This window comes from Stenella coeruleoalba, assembly GCF_951394435.1.
Source record: "Stenella coeruleoalba genome assembly, chromosome: 17".
NCBI classification, from domain to species: domain Eukaryota; kingdom Metazoa; phylum Chordata; class Mammalia; order Artiodactyla; family Delphinidae; genus Stenella; species Stenella coeruleoalba.
In genome coordinates this window covers 73,607,435-73,630,490 of record NC_137163.1, presented here as the reverse complement: position 1 = coordinate 73,630,490, position 23,056 = coordinate 73,607,435, and the positions used below count along the sequence as shown (strand labels likewise).

Sequence of the window (23,056 nt, the reverse complement as noted above, 5' to 3'; positions counted from 1 at the left end):
GTTTAATAAAAAATAAAAGTCCTCCCCCACATCTTACTGGTAGTTATTGTCACCTTTCCTCCCCAAAATAATTCCATATATGTTGTTGTGTGTCTTGTCAAACATTGTATTTAGCATATACAGAATAAAATATTAGCCTAGAAACAGCAATATATCTTTTAAAATATACACCGATGATAGAGAAAGTATAGGATTTAGTTATCTTCCATTTTGCATTCTTCATCTGGTTTCTCATTACAGAGATGACAAAACTAAGCTCTAAAATCTGCATTTGCAAATCACCTTAACATTCATAACCTTATTATGTAATCCAGTGGAATGAACACAACAGATATTTATACCATTCTCAAAGCAGCAAAAAGAAAGCTGAGGCTGAGAAAGAGATCAGCGTCTTGCTCAAGGTGATGTGACTGACGTGAGACAAGGCTGGGACTGGACCCGGTTGTTCTGGCTTCTAGGCGGACACCTCATTCCTATACCACTTAGTGTGCCTCTTACCCTACACTTGTAGTATTTAAAACAATCCTACTCTAATAAGCAAATAAAATATTCAACTACAGGGCAAAGAAAGTTGCAGTATCTTGTTCAAGGGATTTCATCAATAGAAAAATAATTTCAAATACAGAGTACTCAAGTGCAAGAATGTATGACTAAGCCCAGCCACTGGAAACGGACAAAGCTATCTTTTTAGTCATGCATGCCTACAGCAACTTTTCCCTATCAACAGGCCAGAAATTGAGACAAAATGTTTTTTCAGAAATCAAAGTTGAAAGAAGGAATACTTAAAAGGGCCAAAGTCATCAAAGCTGGGGAGAATTTGAAACTCAACTGTGAGGTTCCGATTGGCAGCCGCCGTTTCTACTTTCCCTAGGACTGAGAGAAATAATAGAGTTGCGTCCTTTGGGCCTTTGTGTGTTTACTCTTTTTTTTTTTTATCATTGTTTTTGTCAAAAGTTTTAGAAACAGAGAATGGTCTTCATTTCAGAATATCTTAAATTGTGCCTAATGACTTCAGCTGTGAATAGATACAATAAAGACAAGCGATAATAAATAAACTATTATATTTCTGGGTGGCAAAAGTGGTTCCAGCTGCTGGTCTAATTCTATCTTTGTAGAAAACTGCTTTCAGTGAACTCATCCTAAATTGCTTGACTAGCTAGAATGATTGAGATTTCATTTGAAAGCTTACAAAATGTGCTTCATAACAATTAGGTCAAAAGTGTAACAAAATAAATGGGAAGATAGCTAATCTCTTTAAAGAATTTATATTGAACTGAAGGGCAGTAGGATATTTATCAAAATTCAATTTAATATTAACTAAAATTGGAAATTCACAGGTACTTAGTTTGATTGGAAAAACTCAAAGCAATTTATTTTCATTAAATATTTGTAGAATATGTGTATTATACAATGGTTAATTAATTTATTATTTTTTCTATTTATACATGAAACCCCTCTTGTGGATTAAAATATATCAACAGCATTCATCTCATTAATAATCTCCTTAGATTTATGAAATCAACTTGATCCCTTCACATCAATATAACTTCGTTGAATGTCTGTGTCTTACATCATGCCCTGTAAAAAAGGAGATGAGAATTTTGCCAAATCTAGAGAATCCAAGAACTACAAGCATGAACTTAGAATATTTTAGAGCTTCAAGGGACACAGAAGATGATATAATCCATTCACTTTATTTTACAGAGGGGGAAGTTGAGTACCAGAGTGGTGAACCAGATTGCCCCATTTGATAGAAGTAATTATTAAAAAGCTGGTCCTAGTACACATGTTCCCTTAAATAACTAAGCATGTTCCATTGCTGCTCCATCATGCTCCCTCTCAATAAAGGTCTCTCTGCTGAAGCCCGGTTCTACCTGCTAAAATAACAATCAGGGTTTCTCAAAGTTTGGTTTGTAGAAAAACAGCATCAGAATCAGCTCATGTTTGATGCTAATCCCCGGTCTAATCCAGTCCTCCTCATTGAGAACCTGGCGGGTATTTGTGGGGCAGGGCTATGGTTTTATTGGTGGTGCAGTGGTTAAGAATCCGCCTGCCAATGCAGGGGACACGGGTTCGAGCACTGATCCCACACGCCGCGGAGCAACTAAGCCCGTGCGCCACAACTACTGAGCCTGCGCTCTAGAGCCCACGTGCCACAACTACTGAGCCCACGTGCCACAACTACTGAAGCCCACGCGCCTAGAGCCCATGCTCCACAACAAGAGAAGCCACCGCAATGAAAAGCCCACACACCACGACGAAGAGTAGCCACCGCTTGCTGCAACTACAGAAAACCCGTGCACAGCAAAGAAGAACCAACGCAGCCAAAAAAAAAAAAAAAAAAAGACACCAGGGGGTCATTTGTAGAGACATGGGTGGACCTACGGAGTTCCACACAGAGTGAAATCAGGAAAAGAAAAACAAATATTGTATATTAACGTGTATATGTGGAATCTAGGAAAATGGTATAGGTGATCTTATTTGCAAAGCAGAAATAGAGACACTGACACAGAGAACAAATGTATGGATACCAAGGGGAAACGGTGGTGGCGGGGGAGGAATTGGGAGATGGGGACTGACACATATACTCTATTGATACTATGTATAAAATAGACAGCTAATGAGAACACACTGTGTAGCACAGGGAACTCTACTCAATGCACTGTGGTGACCTAAATGGGAAGGAAATCCAAAAAAGAGGGGATATATGTATATGTATAGCTGATTCATTCTGCTGTACAGGAGAAATGAACATAACATTGTAAAACAACTATACTCCAATAAAAATTAATTAAAAAAAAAAGACACCAGGGAAATTCTTCTGAATTGTTTGTGAATAATTGCACTAAATCGGTGTGTATAAAACTTGTCTGATCATAACTCACTTGGAGGGCTTATCAAAAATGCAAAATGCTACTGCATAGAACCACACATGTGCACACATGTGCATACGCACAGAGACGCACATAAGTGAATGCAGGTTTTAAAACAGTGAAAGCTGAATATGATCTGTAGTATAATTAATGTGCCAATGTCAGTTTCCTGGTTTTAATATGCTTCTATAGCTACATAAGATGTCACTAGTAGGGGAAGCCAGGTGAAGAGTACACAAAACTATGTACATACTTCCAGGTCCTCACTAAGAGATTCTGATTTAGCAACTCAAGAGTAAACATGGGAAGTGTGTGTGTGTGTGTGTGTGTGTGAGCGCACGCGTGCGTGTGTGTGTGTGTGTATAAACAAGAACCTCAGTGATTCTTCATACTGCATCAGATCTTGGTTTCACCCCCAGCATACAGCAGCACTCCTATATCTCCTACGATGAACTTTTAAAGTTCCCCAATTTTACAATGTGGAAGCTTGGTTTAAAATACTGCCTGAAATTTCAGAAACACTTAAAGATTTGCAACAAAGATTTGTAGTCTGTAACCAGGACAGACTTCAGATTCATTACATGCCGATGGATGTATGGAGAAAATGTTGGGGAAGTAGCGTGTATTCTGGCTCAGGGACGATGAAGACAACACAGTATATTTTAAAACAAAGTAATTTAAATGAAAACCACACAAACAGTATGTATCTCCTCACCACTGGCAAACTTTGGGATAAAAGAACATTTATTCAGAGCCCAGATAAGACCTTTTAAAGAAAAAAAGGGGAAAAAAGTACATTTTTAATTAGATAATGAGACAGTGAGATAATATTGAGAATTTTTATCGTAAATGATGAACTGTCTAGGGCAAATACGAATCCATGAGAACAGCCCAACACAAAATTAATAGGAAGATTAAAGAAATGGGAGCTTCTATGAGAGCTTCTCTACTCCTGTTACACTTTTCCTTCACCCCAAATCTAACCTATTCTTATTTGCAAGTTCTGTTCACAAAGCACAGAACATTTTGGATCTGTGGATTATTAGGCAATGATCAAAAACAAACAAAACACAGCCACGAAGACCAATCAGTCTCCACTGTGGAAAGTCAAGGGCAATCTATTTCAAATCACCATCTAAAATTCTATGGCTTATCGCTCCAAACTGCTGTTTAGTGAGTTGAGTAAGAGATATAATTCCCTGAGCCCATTGCTGCTGCCAAGGACAGCAGTCGCAGCAAGAGGACTGCCTTCACATCTGCCCCCCGGGAGCAGCTGTGCAGTTGCAAGGGTCGAGAGCCACAGCACATGCAAAAAGTCCAGAGTCCCCCAGATCAGCCCTAAAATCTGTCTGGTGTACCTATGAATGGAAGTTGTCATTTTCATTTGTATTAAAAATTTGGACATTCTTTCCACTGACATTGTGTTTGGGTCCAGAGCTTCCAGGGGTATAAAATGCAGGTTGTACTTTCCACAGGTGGTCCTGCACCCCTTACAAAGTGTGACCTTCCGAAGCTTTTTCGTTCCTGTAATTCATCATCTCACACCAGAGAGTCACCCCTTACTGACGCTCCTCCCACCTAGACCAACATGAAATCTATACCTCTCATGAGACATGAAGGCATATATGGTAGTTTCCTACATTCATGTATTATCTCTCCTCCTACACTGTACACTCCTGGAGGGAAAATTTTCATCTTTTCCTACCTCACAACACCTGGAATATGGCAGATAAACTAATGCTGATTAGTTGAATATATTTCTGCTTATTATTGGATTCTAGTACCAATATCATAACTATCACTGCCTACCAATCATAGTATGTATAGTATGATTATTTTTTTCCTACAGTATTTTTTTGGTAACTATTTTAGCTTTTCAATTGCTCCTGTTATACATGTGTACATATGCATACACATTTTTAACGTGCATATATATAGTGTATATATTATATATGTGTATATACAATACACAACCTCTGCTATTAAATAGGCATTCTCTTATGACCAGCTTCTAGTACACTCCCTTGCAGAGGCAGACAGTCAAAACACATTATTTTATTAAATAGTTTATTTAAATGGTAGTAACAAGAACCAAAGGGAAGATGAAAGTTTTTACCTACATAGAACTGGGTCAGGTTTGAATTCCTAGATATTTTCCCAAAAATGAAGAAAAGGAGTGACATACCCTTTTTGTAATTAGCTCTATTTCTCCTCCTTCTCATGATATCAGTGCATTCAGGTGAAGATATTAAAAATCTTCATGTATATGAATAATAAACCACAATTCATTTATTTTTCATTCCAACCACTTCACACCCTAAGGTATTCAGATGCTTTCCTAGATTCAAAGTAAACAAATTTTATCAATGATAAAACTTTTGTATAAAACTATATTCTTTATATTGAATTCTGTTCTCAATGCTAATCATTTCTGTCAATGAACATAACTATATCCTTGGTGTGATCAAATTCCTGTAATAATTTTATTACCTTTGGAAATCACGTCTGCCAGTTTCCAAAGTTAGGCTTGAGATATTTTAAAAATATCTTATCTAAATATGAGCACTATTTCAGAATAATTTCTTAGGCTGATTTCATTAAATACAGAGCTCCTGGTAACTTGGAGAGATGATCCAACTGACAGAAGGGTAATTGGAAAATTTCGTATCCATTTCAAATTTGAAATTCTGCTATTCATCTATATTTTCATTCAGTTACTCATTCATTCATATACAACTGAGCTTTTATCGTGTGTACAACATTGTGCCGTGTTTATAAGATATGTAAATATTAATAAGATATACTCATTGTCCTTATGGAATTCACAGTTTAGAACAGAAAACTGATACCCACAGATACAATAGTACAATATATACACATCATGTGCTGCTACATTGGCAACATTCTTTATCTGAGTAACGGGCAGCGTCAAGATTCAAAACCAGAGAATCTGCCTGGCTTAGATGCTTTACTCTACTGGGGATAGTAATGACTTCATTTCATTTCTGTGTCTGGGAGAATTATGGTGTCATTAAGAGAAACAGGGAACTCAGAGGGGAAAATAGTAATTTTGAAAGTAAAAAATAAATAAATTTTGTCCTGAATATACAGTATTCATTCTGAAGTACTGGCCAGATAACAAGCTAGACATATATTGTAGGCGTTTGTAGCACTAAGGAATAGAGAAAATAAAAGCTGGAGAAACAACCTTCAAAAGAGGACCAAACCCAGTGATGTGATTTGCCAAGACAGCACACCATTCCAGTTTCTCCTAGAAATGTGTGCCCTTCTCCAATTGTCATTTTTTTAAGTTTAAAAAGTATATAATTGCTATCGTGAGAATGGTTGAATTATCAATTAAGAAATGACCTCAATGAAAATAATTAATCAAACACAATTATGAGTTATGCTTGCTTAGTAAAACAAACAAAAGATGGTACTTATCTAAAAAGTGCTTAGAATCCCATAGCTACATGATTACTACACAGTTATAACTTTTCATTGACCATTATAATAATCAATTAAAATGAATAAAATTTTCACTCCAACTTATAGTCAATAAGTAAAAATGAAAGAATGATTGTAGAGAGCCCCAAAACTACACCAACTCCCTGATTTAAAAAAGGATATTTCTAAAATACACCCTGCCTTTCATTTTCTCATATCTATGGCTTGAGCAATGTTTCTTTTAGTGTACAACTCTGTTTGCTTAGTGAGTTTACACTCTCCACCCAATCCCCAGTTGATTTAATCCACTTAAGTGAATAAAATCTAGCAGCGCAAAAGAGACCAAATAGAGAGATTAGTAGATGCATTTTCTACTTGAAGTATTTGATGTATAGAGACTACAATTTAGGGATCCTCCAAGATACAACATGGCAAAGCTTAAAAAACAGTCCTTCTCCGTAGCATCAGACAAATCACTCTCTCTGGTTTTTCTGAAGGCAATGGAAATGAACGTTAACCATGGCAAAGCTTAAAAAACAGTCCTTCTCCGTAGCATCAGACAAATCACTCTCTCTGGTTTTTCTGAAGGCAATGGAAATGAACGTTAACCATTTAAATGGGAGGAAATCATTGTTTTGAAGAACAAAAAAGGAAGTTAACTTGTGTGAAAGTATCTCAAAATAACTGTTGGGGATTTCAGGCTCTACTTTCTGACAGGGAAAATCTGTACAGAAAATAGCTTTGTGGAAATAGTGGAAGGAATCAAAGTCTCCAATTGCTTTGAGAAGATAAGGAAATAAATGTTTTATGATGTAGATGGTAGGGGGGAAAACGCATATAATTAGGTGGTCTCAGGTGGTAAATTTGGGTAAGACCTTCCTACTAACTAACCAGGCCACCTCAAGCAGGTACATCACTTCCACCTAGTCCCAGCTTCATCATCTGGAAAGTGAGGACAATAGACTAGATGATCGTAAAGCCCTCATTGAATTCTATCCAATATTTCATTACAAATATAAATTTCCAAGGAGCAGTTTATTCAGTTCTTGGAGAACTAATGAAGAGGGAGGGACTGAGATGAGCAATTTTCCATTATATTGGATAAAGCTCAGAAAGGTTGAAGAAAATTAATTGCCTTTGATTGTTTTCCCAATAAAAAATAGAGTCTTTGCCATTTTGAAGCTCTTTTTTCATGCAATACAATATGGAAGCCACAAAGGATCACAGCCAGTAATCTTCAGAGAGTTGAAAGTTTGGGTGATGACCTAACTCTGAGGCTTTTACAGCATGTAGTATGTGGAAACTATTCTACTTCTCTGAAGGTAAACCATTTTTCACAAAACACCATAGTAGAGTCACAGCTGGCTGTCAGAAAATTGCACAGGACTTGAAGACACACTTCCTTTCCATTGGGTCCGCTTTATTACTTATTTCAAACTATTAGTGGGACATCAAGCTTTCAATAGCCAATGTTTCACCAAACCTAAGAAACACATCAAAATTGTTTCCTTCTGATGCTGCTTTTCCATGTGAGGAATGGAAATTGAAGAGGAAAATTCATCAGATTCCCACTAAAGGGAACTCTGGGTATGTTGGCGGAAACAGCACTGGCTAAAGTTTAAATCCGGTGGCTTTTAAAGAGCTCATGAAACCGATGAACCTGAGTGGAATATCCATTAGAATAAGGAGGCAAAAACAGTAACATTTCTTGGTAACTTATCATGAGCCAGGCGTTGCGGTTGGAAGTTAACTCAATCTTTAAACATTTCTTTACAGCAACAAAACAAAAAGAAACCCAAAAAACTAATACTACATCCTACTCTGTAGACTTTAAAACACAAAACAAAAACCCAAAATCGGACACTTAGAGAAGTTACATAACTTGCAAAAGTCCATATCTTGGTAAACTGCTATGAGGGACATGGATTTGAGCCTGGGGCCGTCTAGCTACAAAGCACTCTTTGTGACACGCTTATCTTACTACTATAACACAGTATAAAATATTCTTTTCCTTATCTTCTTAAAGCAATTAGAGACTTTGATTCTTTCCACTATTTCCACAAAGCTTTTTGTTCTGTTCAGTACAGATTTTCCCTAACAGAAACTAGAGCCTCACGTCACCAACAGTTCAGTCTGAGATCCTTCCAGAAATGTTAAATTTTGTTGTTGTTGTTCTTAAAAACACTGATTTCATAATTTCTTCCCATTTTAATAATTAATATTCATTTCAGTTGCCACTGGGAAATCTGGAGAGAGTTATTTGTCTAAAGCTCCCAAGTAAGGACAGTTCATTGAGAATGTGGAGGAGACAAGGATAGGAAGACGACAGGGAAAGCTGGGGTGGGGACACAGGGATGGAGGGCAGAGAGAAGGAGGGCTGTGTGCTGGGCTCTGTTAAGAGAGCCTAGTGACTCACCTAGGCACGCAGCACAGAGATTAGAGTCACAGCTGGAGCCCCTGAGAACTGAAGCCTTGGCATCAGTGACTGGTGACCAGAGGATGTGACAGGCATGGTAAAGGGAAAAATGGACTGTTTAAGCTATGTGTGAATATCTTGGTGCTACCCAAGAAGGTGTTCATGTGGGAACTGAAAAAACAGATAGGGTTAGTGGACAATCTTATAAAGAGGGAGGGTTTCAGGAGTAGTGACCCAGCTAGTAGGAGCCAGGCCATGGAATATTAGTTTTATGATCACTTTTCATCCTGATTATTCCACTGGGACAGGGAAGTCTTGAGGAAATACAGATAATTTGCAGTTTTAGAGCTGTATTTGGGGGGATCCTTGAGATAACCACTTTTAGGGCAGAGGCCTGCCATAATGTGCCTTTCTTTCCTTTACTGCCTGGATGTTCTCTAAATTGGTTGAAGTCCGCAAGTCTTCGACATGAAGTCAGTGACACAACTCAGTCATAATGCTGCGGTTGGCACAGAGGTATCAGTTCATGACTGAAATGTAGGCGTGTGACCGGCTTTAACTTGCACATTTCAAAAAGATTGGTGACTCACTGGAAACAGGGCATTGTGGCCTGGATATATGACCACCCTCCATTGGTGTTCTCTAAACCACTGGCCCCACAGGAAGGATACTCTGGCCATCTCTCCAGGGCAGTGTGAGGCACTATGCATGCCTCTGGTCCATGCTGTTCTCCCACCTGTAGATCCAGGGACAGAAGTAACCTCTCCCTTCCTCCAAGAGAATGAGGAAGGATCATTTTCTTGGAGGGACTATTGGATGCCCAAACTGCAATGCCTCCCAGGACATGCACCTAGAATGGCCAGGAGCTGCAGCCGTACCAGCTCCTTGGATCAGTGACTCCCCCATTTCTTCCCTTTGGTCTAAGGAAGACAGAAGCTGACATTAGGCTTGGATTTCATTCTACTTATACCCCGTGTGTTTGTGATCTTTATGCAAAGGCCACTCATTTAGAGAAAAAGGAACCTACTCCTAGTTCCATTTCTAGAACTAGAAACGCAGTGGTTAACCTGCACAGCCCAAGAGATAAGGCATACAAAATGACTTGCACCGTAACCCAGAGTTATTATGTTTCTATTTGTACATATTGTTTTTTCCATTATTTATTAATTACTATGTTTTTGCACTATTACCAATAAGTTAACCTCTTCACAGCTCCCACAACTTGCTTATTTGGTACGTTTTATCTGCAATTTCATTTACATCACTCCAAGATCTGCCAGAAATCTCTTGAAGCTTCAGAAATGTATGATAGCCTAAGGGTGTGTGAAGACGGGCTTCTGTATAAGGGACAGATGCCCCAGCTCTTCTGAAGGATCCTATTCATTTTGAGTGCTGCGTCGGGCTCCAGTAGCAGAAAAAAAAAAAAAAAAAGGGTTAAAGTCAATTTTTTTTCCTACTAAGCCAATTTTTCTTCATATGTTCAGCAGTGCAGCAAAAGTTAATTCATTCTAAAGCACATGGTTTTCCAGAAACATTGTCAATATTATAATGTTCCTTTGCAGCTCTGGCCCAGCCAGTTTATTAGATGAAGGGAAAATACAGATGGGCTGACAAGCAGGGCTGTACTTTGTTGTAGTGGAAAAAACTATCAAAGAGCTCCTCTGAATCATTTTCTTTATTCCAACGTATAGGCTTCTGCTAAAGTTCAGAAGTTAGTGCTTTTATTATTTTATTTTACTTTTCTTGCCCACCCACTTTCTATTAGCTGAGCTGTTTATAGATCTTTTAAATGGGATAGAGCATTTTTTCCCCTTAAGACAGGCAAAAAGAAAACCTACCAATTACTCCTCTTATGACTTCGGTAAAACCTCTTTAAAAGAAAGAAAACGAGTTCAATATGATTTCTTTAGAGAATGCCCTCCCAGTAATATAGTTACATGCAAGGCAGAGAAAGTGTCTGCTGTTTCCTACAGTAGGAAATGAAAGAGCCTGATCGTTCTCAAATGATTGACGGGAAAATACTACAAGGGCATATATTGTAGTCTATGATGTCTGCATTCAAACCAGCTCAGCCAGTATCTCCACAGGTAAAGGACAGCTTACCTACTTCCTGGGTGTTGAGAACAGTGGTTGGATGGCCACCATCTTTGTTCCCTCCAGCTGGGGGTGGGGGGCAGGGGGAGATATCCCACAGGAACTTTGGCAGAGGAGGGGACTCAAAATCAGCATACCCACAAAAACTTCCAGAAACTTCCAGGTGATCAGGATAATTATTCTTTAGTAACAATACCTTCAGCAATGAAGGTCCCTGCCTTTACTCTGTAAGCATTAAATAATATAACAGTGACTCCAACTTTAAATACTTTATTTACCTATTTTATTTTGTATTGCATTTTGAGCTGTAGCCAAGCCCTTTTCTAGCTGAGATCCCAGAGGAGTAGCAACTTGGTGCCCTTCCTATCTCAAAATTAGGTCAGATATCAGAGCCTTTCATGGGAAACTCCTCCTTTTCTTTCTTCTTTAAGGGCCAAGCAGACTAGAAGTCATGAGATACCCTTTTATCCCTCTATAAAAATGTTTACATTCTTCAATTTGCTGTAAAAAGAAAGAAGATAAGGTAGTTGGTTTGTATAAAGTGGCTGAATATATTGGATAGAATTAAATAATTATGTAATTCTCAATAACCTATTCAATGTTGATAGATATTTATTACAGGCTGCAGGGAGTTGGATTATAGAATCTGTGTGCTTGATCCTTTCCACACACATGGCACAGTGGAAAACCATGCACCATTCAGTGCCTGCTGTGTTGAGTGCCACGAGGATACAGAGGTACTTCATCCACGTGCCTTGCTTTCAGTGTGCTTATGATCTAGAACAGACAAAGAGAAAAAAATCTAAACAGCTCTCATTAACTAGAATTAACTATGTGCTATTTATTATGTCTCATGTTTTTGCAGGTGAGAAAATGACTTTATAATTTGCCTGAACTTGAATCCTTGCTTCAAGATTCAAAGTTGGTTCTAGTTCTGAAGAGAATTTGCTGAACAAATGAATGATATGAGGTAGAATTAAATATGTACCAGAACACACATGCAAAGGAACTGTGTTGGCCCATTATCAATATGATGTATATTTAGAATTATTTTCCCCAGACAATCTTATAATAATGGCAATGGATGTGTGCGGGACATCTGGAAAATCTCCCTGGGCCCCGGTTTGTACTTATAATAAGTGCAAGAGAAGAGTGTTGGCTGGGTGAGAGGCACAGTGCTGGGCTATGGAACAGTGATTCTCAGAGTGAATTCATCATGTACATAGATTGAATCTTGATTTTGCCTTTACTCACATGAAACGATCACAGTGCAGATGGCATGCTTTGTTTGTTCTTGTTGTTACCAATTACCATGCTTTCTTAATACCAAGAGTAGAAGCCAAGAAGCAATAAGAGTGTTTCTGGATGATTCAAGAAATGGGGCTACCTCATGAAAAAGGAAAAGCCAAGTGGCCCCAGATAAATAAAATATATATAAATTTTGCTTTCTTTACAGCAAATTAAAAAACAGATGTGCTTTTTGCTGTTGTTTGCTTTGTTTTATTTTGTTTCTTTTTTTTTTTTTTTAAGAAATGCTTTGGTTTTGACTTAGTCAAGTACTGGTGCACAGGCTTTGGAGCAGGAGAGGCCCTGGTTGAAATTCCAGCTCTGCCACTGACTATTTATGTGGCCTTGTTAAGATACTAAATCTCTGAGCTTTTCTCCTAATATTTAAATGGATCTTTTAACATTACCTTATAAGATTTAAAAAATATGAACTGATATAGTAAAAATAAATTGCTTCCTATGTAGTAAGAAAGTCTCCTTTCTTCCTATTACATAAAGGCCCAGAACTGCCCCTTTGACTCAAGACAGAGAATACTAGGTTTTTAAACAGAGGAAGACAGTCTTAGATTCTTGACAAAGGCTGAAAAGAGATGAAAGAAAAAAATAGCAAGCAAATGTAAAGGAGAAGTGCAGGGAAATATAAGAAGTGAAAACGAAAAAGAGAAGAAAAAAAAGAAGTTACTTCTAAGTTCCAGCGAAACCTGACTCAATTCTGGGATGTTTACAATAATGATGACTAAGCCTTTTAATATATGCCGCTGTGGAGCCAAGATTCACATACAGCAACGTTTAATTTAGAAAGTGGGGAAATGCTACAATCTGGATAGGCATACACCAAGTTATCTCAGACAAATTTATTTCCACATATGAAATTGGAATAAATCTATTTTAATGAAGGCTTCAATTGTCCTTTTCTAGATTAAACCATATGTAATTTAAAGAATTTAGATGTACTTCATTTTAAAACATCTTAAAAATCTCTGTCAGGCAACTCCCTAAGGTATCACACACTTTCTGAGCACCCCACAAGTAAAGTGTGATCCAAATTAGTCCTCAAGCTGTTCAAATAAGCAGCTGGGGCTGAAAGCAACAGAGTCTGAGGCGGAGATGGATGCATTTTAAAAGTTACTTAAATTTTAGCGATAAACCTGACAAAACGGATTAAAAAGTGAAATGTGAATGAGTAAATTTAGATTAACCAGTGAACTCCTCTAATCCTGAGGTCAGGTCAAGGTGGTTGGGAAGATAAATATTTCTTCTTCCAATCTGGAGGTTGCTATAATCAACCTTCCTGAAAGTGAGCCTCAAGCAAAGGGTATTATTCTTGCACATAATACCATTTGAATCCAGGATGTGCTACTTGATTGAATTAACTTCTAACTGGCCCCATAACCATTGCCATCTCCCTTCTTCCCCCTCTAGGTTCCGCCTTAATTCTGTAATCAGAATATTCAAATGACAGTATTCTCAATTTGCAATTATTTTTCCCAAAGTTCTGACATCTAGAAAATAGTTGCCTCTGCCTCCATTTAACTAAATTAAGAGAAATTGTTATGGTGGAGTGATTCTTCTGACTTGGGCGTCAAGACATTTAGCTCTCGCTGTACTGCTAACCTTCAGAGGTAAGTCACTTAACCCCATTGGCCCTCATCTCAGAGCGAAGGGACTGACGAGCCCACCTCCAAGGTCCTCTCCTGCTCAATCATCCTATGATTCTATAATGTACTTGCTAAGTGCTTCACCTAATCACGCAATTACCCCGTGGTCCTCCTGAACTGGAAGTGGATGATCACTTGTCAGGAGCATTGGAGAGGTTATTTGTGAATTAGTTGGAGGTCGGATCATAACCTCCGAAGTCACTTCTGACTCTCATTCTGTTCTGGTACCTGGTCGGCTGACTCCTAGCCCAATGCACTATCCAGCAGAAGGACATTACCACTTCTTGGAAGCAGCCAATTTCTAGTTCATTAACAGAGAGATTGCAAGCATTAAAAGCAGCCTGTGTGAGTGAATGATAAATATAAACCATTACCAACTTGCCCTCATACTAAAATAATTGCAAACGGAATTCTCTTCATCTCATTGTAAAATAATTCTTGCCATGAGAAATAAAGAAAACAGAGGCATCATTTTGGTGCCCCCAAGTGGGGAACTATGATGGCTGCAGTTTAATTACACCTTTCTAAGGCAGTTAGGGGCATCCTGCACCCACTTGGATGGATATATTGGCCCTCTTGTACTGTCCATGCCTGTATCTGCTCTACAAGGTCTTCTAGAGGTTTTCAGTCTCAGCTTAGACAGCCTATAGTTATCTACAAAGATAGAGGTCATTTCGAATATCCCCAGGTGTCTGTGGTCTTTTCAGCGATTCCAAATGACTTGGAATCCAATTCCAATTGACTTGGAATTCCAAAAGTTACAAGTTGATCTGGAGCGTCCCCCAAACATCTATCTGAGCCAAGTGTATTAAGAGTGCTGGAGCTGTTTAGCCCTCCTTGTGCTCAGGATAATAGGCAAATAGAATGTTTTCTCTTGGAATAGTTAAGTCTCAATCCATTTCCTGGTTTCCACAGCTTGCATTCTAGAGGTAGAGATTCTCAACTAAAGCTATATAACAAAACCATGGGTTCATTTTGCTAGAAGATTTATTAGCATTTGAGAATGCTGGCTGTACAGCTCTCAGGTGCAGAACCTCCAGGGCCATTTTGTCACAATAGCCAATGACCACAGACAGTTAACACTTTGAGATAGCTCCTCTGAGTAACAGGGTTTACTTTAAGAATAAAGCATGCTTTTCCACTCCTTTTTCCAGTGATATTCTTAGTACTTCTGACCTTCATTTGAACCATGGCTCCAGCAATTACTATCTGTGTAACTTACATTGGATAAGTTTTTTAACTTCAATATTTCCAAACCTCATAGCTTCTGCAAAGCTTGGATATTACAACACAGCTCATAAGATTTTTACAAGGACTAAATGAGATGATGCAAATACTGCATAGGGCACAAAGTAAAACACAAAATGAACCTAGAAATATCTATTAGCATTTGGAATTTAAACCAACAAGATGTCATGAGCACTTACTATGTGAAAGGCAATTTGTTAGGTAAACAGTCCCTCTAGCCTTGGAGATTACTACACATAGTAGCATGTGTAAGCAGGCTTCTTATGTGCCAGGTATATAGAAGCCCTTAAAGTTTAATTAAAGATATAACACAGAAAATGGAAACAGATACTACAAGGGGCACTTAATAGTTCACATAAAAATACAGGCAATATCCCAAGATACTGTGTGCTTAAATGCAGGATGAACAGCTCAGATAATCATTATCATAGAACTTCAGAAGACACTGCTCTGGATTAAAATCTTCTGAGAAAGCTTTACAGAAAATGATGGATTTAAATTGAGAAGAGAGAGAGGAGGTAAGGATATTAAAGGAAGTTCTAAGTTGGGGTAATATATGAGCATTCCGCAGCATGAAAAGCTGGGAGATTTGTTTGAAGAACAATGAGTTTGCTGAAGCAAAATAGTGGGAACTATAAATAAGTAGAGATGTTATTAAAAGCAAGTATGAGCCACCAGCCATGAGCCAAAAATTCAGGCTTTGATTTCTTAGGCTAATAAATACGATCTTTATCTTGTAGGCAAGGGATTAGCCTAGTTGGCACACACCACTTACCTCTCTACGTCCCTTCTTCAGAGCTATCTCTCAACAGTCATCACGCTCTTTCCTACCAAGTCTTCATGAGACCTCAAAAATCCTTCTTAATACTTTAGGTAGCAATCACCGTCCTATGGGTGGGCTCAAAAGATAAAATCAGCTTGCCACTCCTGTACTTGTCTAGACAACAAAAATGGGAACATATTTCAAGGCAGGTGAAGAATCAATTGGATAAGATACTGGTTGTGAAGATGATGAATATTTAAAGACTTGCTGTACTGGAGGTGAGATTATAGGATGTTCTCATTTAGTTCAAATATTCATTTTGAGTGTCCGCTTGTGCTACGTAATATGGTAGGGGCTGGGACCTCATAGGAAGTACGGTGATTGCAGTAAACAGACTTATTGAAGGTTTAAGTGGAGGCCCATGATGACATAAACAAAAGCAGGAACCCAGGGGAAAACTAAGCTGGAAGAAAGATAAATTTAGTCTATGTTAGATGTAAATGAGTTTTTCTTGGGAGACTCTACAAAGCGAAAATCAAATGGAGGAGATTTAATTATGAAGAAATATGCACTTACAGGGCAGTAAAAATGATAGCAATCCCATGAATAGGATAGAAAATTGCTGATCAGAGAGCTAGAAAAGAACAAGATCAGCCTGGAATTCTGGGGTGAAGAATAGGAGAGTTTCAGAAAGAAAGTTGTTGTAAACAGCGAACACAGTTTCTTGAATTGGATTTGACAGTTAGGAAACTACTGGGACATGAAGAAAATGTTAACGGAGGAAAAAGTATATTTAGCTCACAGGGGCGTGAAGAAAGAATAAGCACTAAAGAATTAGAGGGAATGGATATGCCAACACATCAAAAGATTTGATAATAAAAGGACACAAGGAATGAGATGTTAGCCAAAGGGAGCGTCAAAAGATAGAGGATGGGGCTTCCCTGGTGGCGCAGTGGTTGAGAGTCCACCTGCCGATGCAGGGGACACGGGTTCGTGCCCCGGTCCGGGAAGATCCCACATGCCGCGGAGCGGCTGGGCCCGTGAGCCATGGCCGCCGAGCCTGTGCGTCCGGAGCCTGTGCTCCATAACGGGAGAGGCCACAACAGTGAGAGGCCCGCGTACCGCAAAAAACAAAAACAAAAAGAAGATGCCTAAATATGTTGAAAAGAGAAGAAGCCAGTGCAGAGAAGAAGAGATTGAAGATGCTGGGGAGAGAATAATTGATAGATGGGGTCAGGCCCTGGTGAGAAGGCAAGTTCAAGAACCCATGTGGAAGTTTGGCAAGAACAAGAGGAATATTGCTTGGTTCAAGGTGGGTGGCAAGGGTGTAGAGATGGAAACAGTCAAAACAGTAACTAGAAATAGCCAAAGAGAAGGAAATACTGAAAGATTTCTACCTAATATTCTTAGTAAAATTTAAAATGTCATAATTTGCGGGGAGAAAAGAATGGAGTAGAATGCAATTGAGCATATTGATTCAGGTGGAGAATGTGTGGGCAAGATGTTATAGAAAGTTCTTCTTCTTTATTCCCCAAATACTTTCCGTGTACTTATCATGTATCAGACAGAATATTAGGTGCTGGGAATACAATAATTAATCGAGCAGATATTGTCTCTGCCCTCAAATATCTGATGTTCCAGAGAGGGAGATAGATTTTTTAAAATGAATAAAATTACAAATGAAATAATTGAAAGTTATGATAGGTACTACAGAGAGAAGCATGGACCGGATCATAAAGTTTTTTTGTATGCCATGGCACAAAAGTGTAGCTGTTATTCCAAGTGTGCTAGAAAGCCACTTAGGGGTTTAAGCATAAAAAATGATTTTTAAAAAGTCTTTTTTTTTTTTCAGCATGCAGAATGAAATAGAAAGACGCAATAGTGAAAGCAGAGAGAGTTGGTAGGAAGCTGTAGGTAAAAGAAATAGCTCAAGCATGCAGTTCAATATGAAAGGAGAAGTTCAGAGGGTAGGTCTGAAGAGAAGACATGAATTAGGGAGGGATACACATGAAGATGCTTTTTAGAATAAGTGGATATAACTGAGACCACAAAGACAGAGTATGGAGGAAGAAGAGAAGGGCCCAAGACCTCTCAGCATGTGGTTGGAACACTGGTTGTAGAGACCAATGGTCGAGCAGGTGGGGTCTGAATTTAGATGAGATTCTGAGTAGATAGAATCCAAATCTCACTGTTCCTCATTTTATGATGAAGACATTCAGTGGTGAAACTACAGAGGCGGAACATTCTTAAAAGTGCTTAAGGAATAACTGAAGTCGGAGTTAGTAGGCTGGCCAAGGCAGCAACTGCTACCCTGCAGAACTGGTGAGCCTACAGTGAATCATTTATCCTACCTGGGTCTTATAAAATATAAATTCTGAGTTGTTCTGGTGCAGGGGAATATCACTGTTTATTTACCACTCATTGAATGAGCATTTACTGTGTGTCGCTACTTGATTAGATCCTAGGAATAGAGAGATTCGGAAGAAAGTCTCTCCCTTGGGTGAGCTCACTATCTAATGGGGCAGGCAAGGCAGATAGGAGTCCTGGGAGTCTTTTCTTTCAGCTACATGTGAATGAATATCAACATTGTGATGGGACCACCTAATTTGGCTTTGTATAAAATGAATAACAAGAATAATAGAATGAAAGATGACAAAAGGCTAAGCAAAGGTAGAGGCCCTTGAAAATTTACTGTGAAAACAGAGCAGGTCTTTTAACAAAGGACTAATAAAAGCAAAACTCTAACATTAAAAAAAGAAATTTTCCGTATCCCATGGTTACAAATTTTTATTTAAGATTTTACTCCTATATAATGGCTTTACTCCAACTATAATGGCTTCATTCTAGCTATTATATCCAATCCCAATACCCCAAGGTGTTTTTTTCACACTATAAAGAATCTTCCTGCATTATTAGAGTAAATTAGTTAGCAAAAGAATGAGATATTAATCCTGTAAAGATCACAGCATCTTGATTACAAGAAGCCAATAAAATGGAATTCTTGCCTTTAATAGCTGAATGTCACAAGAGGGATAATAGAGAGCTTTACACTTCCTCTGTAATGGAGAGATTTTGGGGGGGGTTCTCAAAATTATATTTCTCAAAGTGTTCCTTGTGTTTATTTCTCAAGGCGACTGAAGTGGCGTGGTCACCAGAGGTTGTACTATCTGAGGATGAAAACTGTACAGCCAGCCCTGAAGAAAAGACTAGTCTCTCCCTCAGCATAACATGCTTAACATTTACATGAATTTTTTTTCAGGCTTTAGATGAAGATAAACTTCCTTTTCTTTCTTTCAGTTTGCAGAGGCAACCAGGGAGAGAGAAGTAAGCCATTTGTCCAATACCACAAACTAATGGGGATTGGAGAACAGAGATACGGTCATTGCGTTCCCAATCCATTGCTGGAATCTGGGTCTTGCTGCTTCCAGCTCACTTCAAGAGTCCTAATCAAAGACAAATTTGCTATATATTTAGATTTCTTGATCCACAACACAGACTGAAGACAATTGGATTTTCTGCTCTGTCTTCAAGAACGTCGTAATTAAAACGGCTACACTTTTGCGCCAGGTTGAGTTCTAGGGGTTTAAATATATTATTTCATTAACCCCTCACAACAATCCTCTGAGGTACATACTAATATTATGTCTACTTTAGGGATCTGGCAATCGAGACAGAGTTTCGCTATAGGTCACACAGCTAGTCAGCAGTGGAGCCAGGATTTGAACCCAAGAAGTCTGGCAAGGAGGGCCAATGTTCTTCCCTACTTCACCCACTGCCTCCCTGTGGACCAGGTATAGTAAGTCCCTGCTCAGGTGTGTGTACCAGTGCACTACATTCACCTCTCTAAGCTCAAACAAAAATAAATAAGCGGCAGGAAAGACATGGTTATGATTACGGCCCATGGTTATGCTGCATCATAGATGCAAGAGGATCATGAGATGTTTTTCAGAATCAGCAAACACTGTGACCAGATTACACATCTCTGGATGAAGGAGGTCTGGTGATAGAGAGAGAGCATTTTTTCTGACTAACAGTGCTGGCTCTGGAGTCAGACCACCTGCGTCCAGATCCAGGCTCCACCACTTCCTGCCTAAACTTGGGCAGGTTATTTACCCTCTCTGTGCTTCGGTTTCTCCACCAATAAAAGGGGAGATTAATGACAACTATAGCACCTACTTTATTGCTGTCTTGTAAGAATTCAATTACATAATTCATTTCAAAAAACTGCAAAGGTGTCAGGCACACACAAAAGCATTAAAGGTATGTTAGCTATTATAACTGCTATTAACAGGAGTAGGAAGAAAAGTAGTAGTAAAAATAATAAGTTTTTAAAAAGTTCTGATTAGGGCTTGCCTGGTGGCGCAGCAGTTGAGAGTCTGCCTGCCAATGCAGGGGACACGGGTTCGTGCCCTGGTTCGGGAGGATCCCACATGCTGCGGAGCGGCTGGGCCCGTAAGCCATGGCCGCTGAGCCTGCACGTCCGGAGCCTGTGCTCTGCAACGGGAGAGGCCACAACAGTGAGAGGCCCGCGTACCGCAAAAAAAAAACACAAAACAACAAAAAAAAGAAAAAGAAAACAGGTACAAACTGAAACTGCCCTGGCAAACTGAGAGGTAGAGTTATCTACTCTAACACAAGCTAATGACAAGGAAAGAAATCCTTGCTTTACCCATGAGGAAACTAGAGCATTAACATGAAGACTCATTCTGAAGTTGTGGGCAGCATCAGGATGACAGTCAGTTTCCATGAGTGTGAGAAGTTCTGAGATGGGTGTCCCAGCATGGTAACTGAGTTCAGTCTGTCAATATCAAGTGTAAGATCTTTGGCAATTTACGTACATCTTCTGGGTAATGTGCTTTCACTGGTATAAGGAATAGGCAGGAATACCCAATCTGCAAAATCAGCCACAGCTCTGATACTGTAAGATTTTTCTTGCCAAGATAATCAGAGACATCAAACCATTTTTCCTACCCTCTACATAGGTTAACTTTTTCCCTCAACTCTCTCCTGTCTTTGTTTAACCAATGTTGGCTTTTCCACTCTAATGAAACACGTGCATTCCTGAAGGGGAAACAAACGTAGGTTCTTCAAAATTACACACTAAAAATAATACGTTTTTGAGGGCAGGGGAAATAGGGCCATAGGCAGTTGCAGAAAGCTATGTAATCTTATAACCAGAGCATTAACTAAAACAAAATAATCCTAATTAAATTCTAATTCAGAAAAAAGACACACTGAATTCCCAATTTAAATTAATACGGCAGTAGCTATAAGACTTTACCTTTAATTAAAGGTAATGGTAGACTGATTGAAAGGGGTGTGCAGATGGGTTGAGGCTTTTGGTTTGGACACAAGGGCAAAAAGCTCCCTGGATTCCAGGAACCATGCCCTATGCACTTGCTGAGTTCCCCTGTGCTCTGTACTTGGAAATCAGCTGGTATGATTTGGTGACACAAATCATTAAAATGCTCGGAAAAATTGCTTATGAACAAACACAATTTCTGCATTATAGTAACATGATCCTCCTATTCACTAACCGAGGATGAGCTGATTTGCATTAGAGAAACATGCATCAGAGTAGAAAAATTTATCTATGCAGTCCCATTTATCTTTGCATATTACTGTTGAATTCAGTCATTCCTTCATTTGTTCATTCCACATGTCCTGTCAACCTGCAACGTGCAAGGCACAATGCTAGGACTCCTGGGAAGCAAACACACATAAATCTAAATGATATTAAATGGTTATTTGTTCCAAAGCTCGATCGCCATGTTTCGTAATGAATTCTCAGGTTAGAATGTGTAACAACCCGAAAGACTGTGATCATTTTGAGTTGGACACAAGAGCAGTTATCTGGACCCTTACTGCCACATGTGAGATATTCTGAAGTGGGCTGAGGTACCTTTTCTCCGTTTCTTGTTAAGGTCTTTCCCTCAGAAACTGATTTGTTTTGTGCTGCTTTCCATTCACATCACGATCCAATCAAACCACAGAATATAGGAAAGATCAAAGTAGTGCCGTCTAGCCATCTACAGTAATTCGTAGAATATATGAGGCATTAAAATTTTCATTCTTCATTCTTGTGAGAAGGACTATAAAGGTAACCGAAAATGATGCAGAATATGAATTCATTCCTGAGACAATGATTGTAGCAAGAATAGGAAAATACATAAACCAACAGACCTTTTTTTGGCCTCAGTTTTAAACCCTTTTTGAAAAACAGTTCTTGCCTGTGTCATTCACACTTTTACTTTTATCCTTGATCGTTTCAGCTCTTCTCCTATCTAAGTGGTACATGAAAAAAAGCCCAGAAAAGTTTTCAAGTATTGGCTTCCTGCATTTTCATCCAAAGCAATTTTACAAGCACTCCCATAAACACAAGGAAAATTGTCCAAGGTGATGCCTAACAGGTACAGAAACAATTGATTGAAAACTGAAAACTTCAGTCAAAGAGCAACGGGTAAGAGTCACCACCTCATGAATTTTACTCTCCTTGGTATTTTTTTCTGTTATTAACCATGTTTTTCTGGAATATGTTTTTTAATTCCTTATTTTTTTGTTTAATAAAGTAAGTCTGAAACTAATGGTTTACAGCCAGGAAAATGGGAGTTATGTTCATTTTCAGAATTTTAACCAGGAGACTATGGAAGACAAACGTTACAGAAAGAAACAAATATGCAAAATTGTGTATCTGAGCCAGTGATCCAAGTGATGAGATCAAGAAATTCAGATACAAAGTGTTTAAATTTCTTTTTTTCTTTCTGGTAACATACTCTCTTTCCACAGAGTAGGAAATTCAGGGAGGAAAATGTTTTTGGCCAATTCATACCATTAATCAAATGTGTAATAAAAGTAAATGATGTTCTAAAAGAAAAGACATTTAGTTTGTGAGTTTTTATTTTTAATCAAAAAGGTTTAAAATGAAGGGACGGCTAATATTCTACATGACATTCTCTAGGCCACCTGTAGTGTCATGAGCCTCCCCCCAAGGTTGTCTGTCCCACACAGGGGAGACGTTGACAGTCAAAGGAGAGGGACGGATGCAGGGACCTTGGACCTTGGACAACAGCAGTACCAGGGTGCCCCGAGGCCCCTGTGGGCCCCAAATTACTATCAGAAAGTTGAGGAACTTGGCTTTGAGGCTGCCCCTCCTTCTTTTAGTGGTTTCTCGCTGTGATGGCAACTTCCCGTGTGATTTCGAAGCATCCCAGGGCTCTGGGTAGATGTCACAGAACTTGACAGTGAGAATGATGGCGTGAGAAGGGCATGG

The 23,056-nt window shown here is 38.8% G+C and overlaps 1 long non-coding RNA gene across 2 annotated transcripts in view; it reads right to left on the bottom strand.

Moving 5' to 3' along the window:
• LOC307176107 overlaps positions 1-23,056 on the bottom strand; it is a 273,040-nt gene that overhangs the window by 129,161 nt on the left and 120,823 nt on the right. The gene's annotated exons all lie outside the window — the stretch shown is intronic.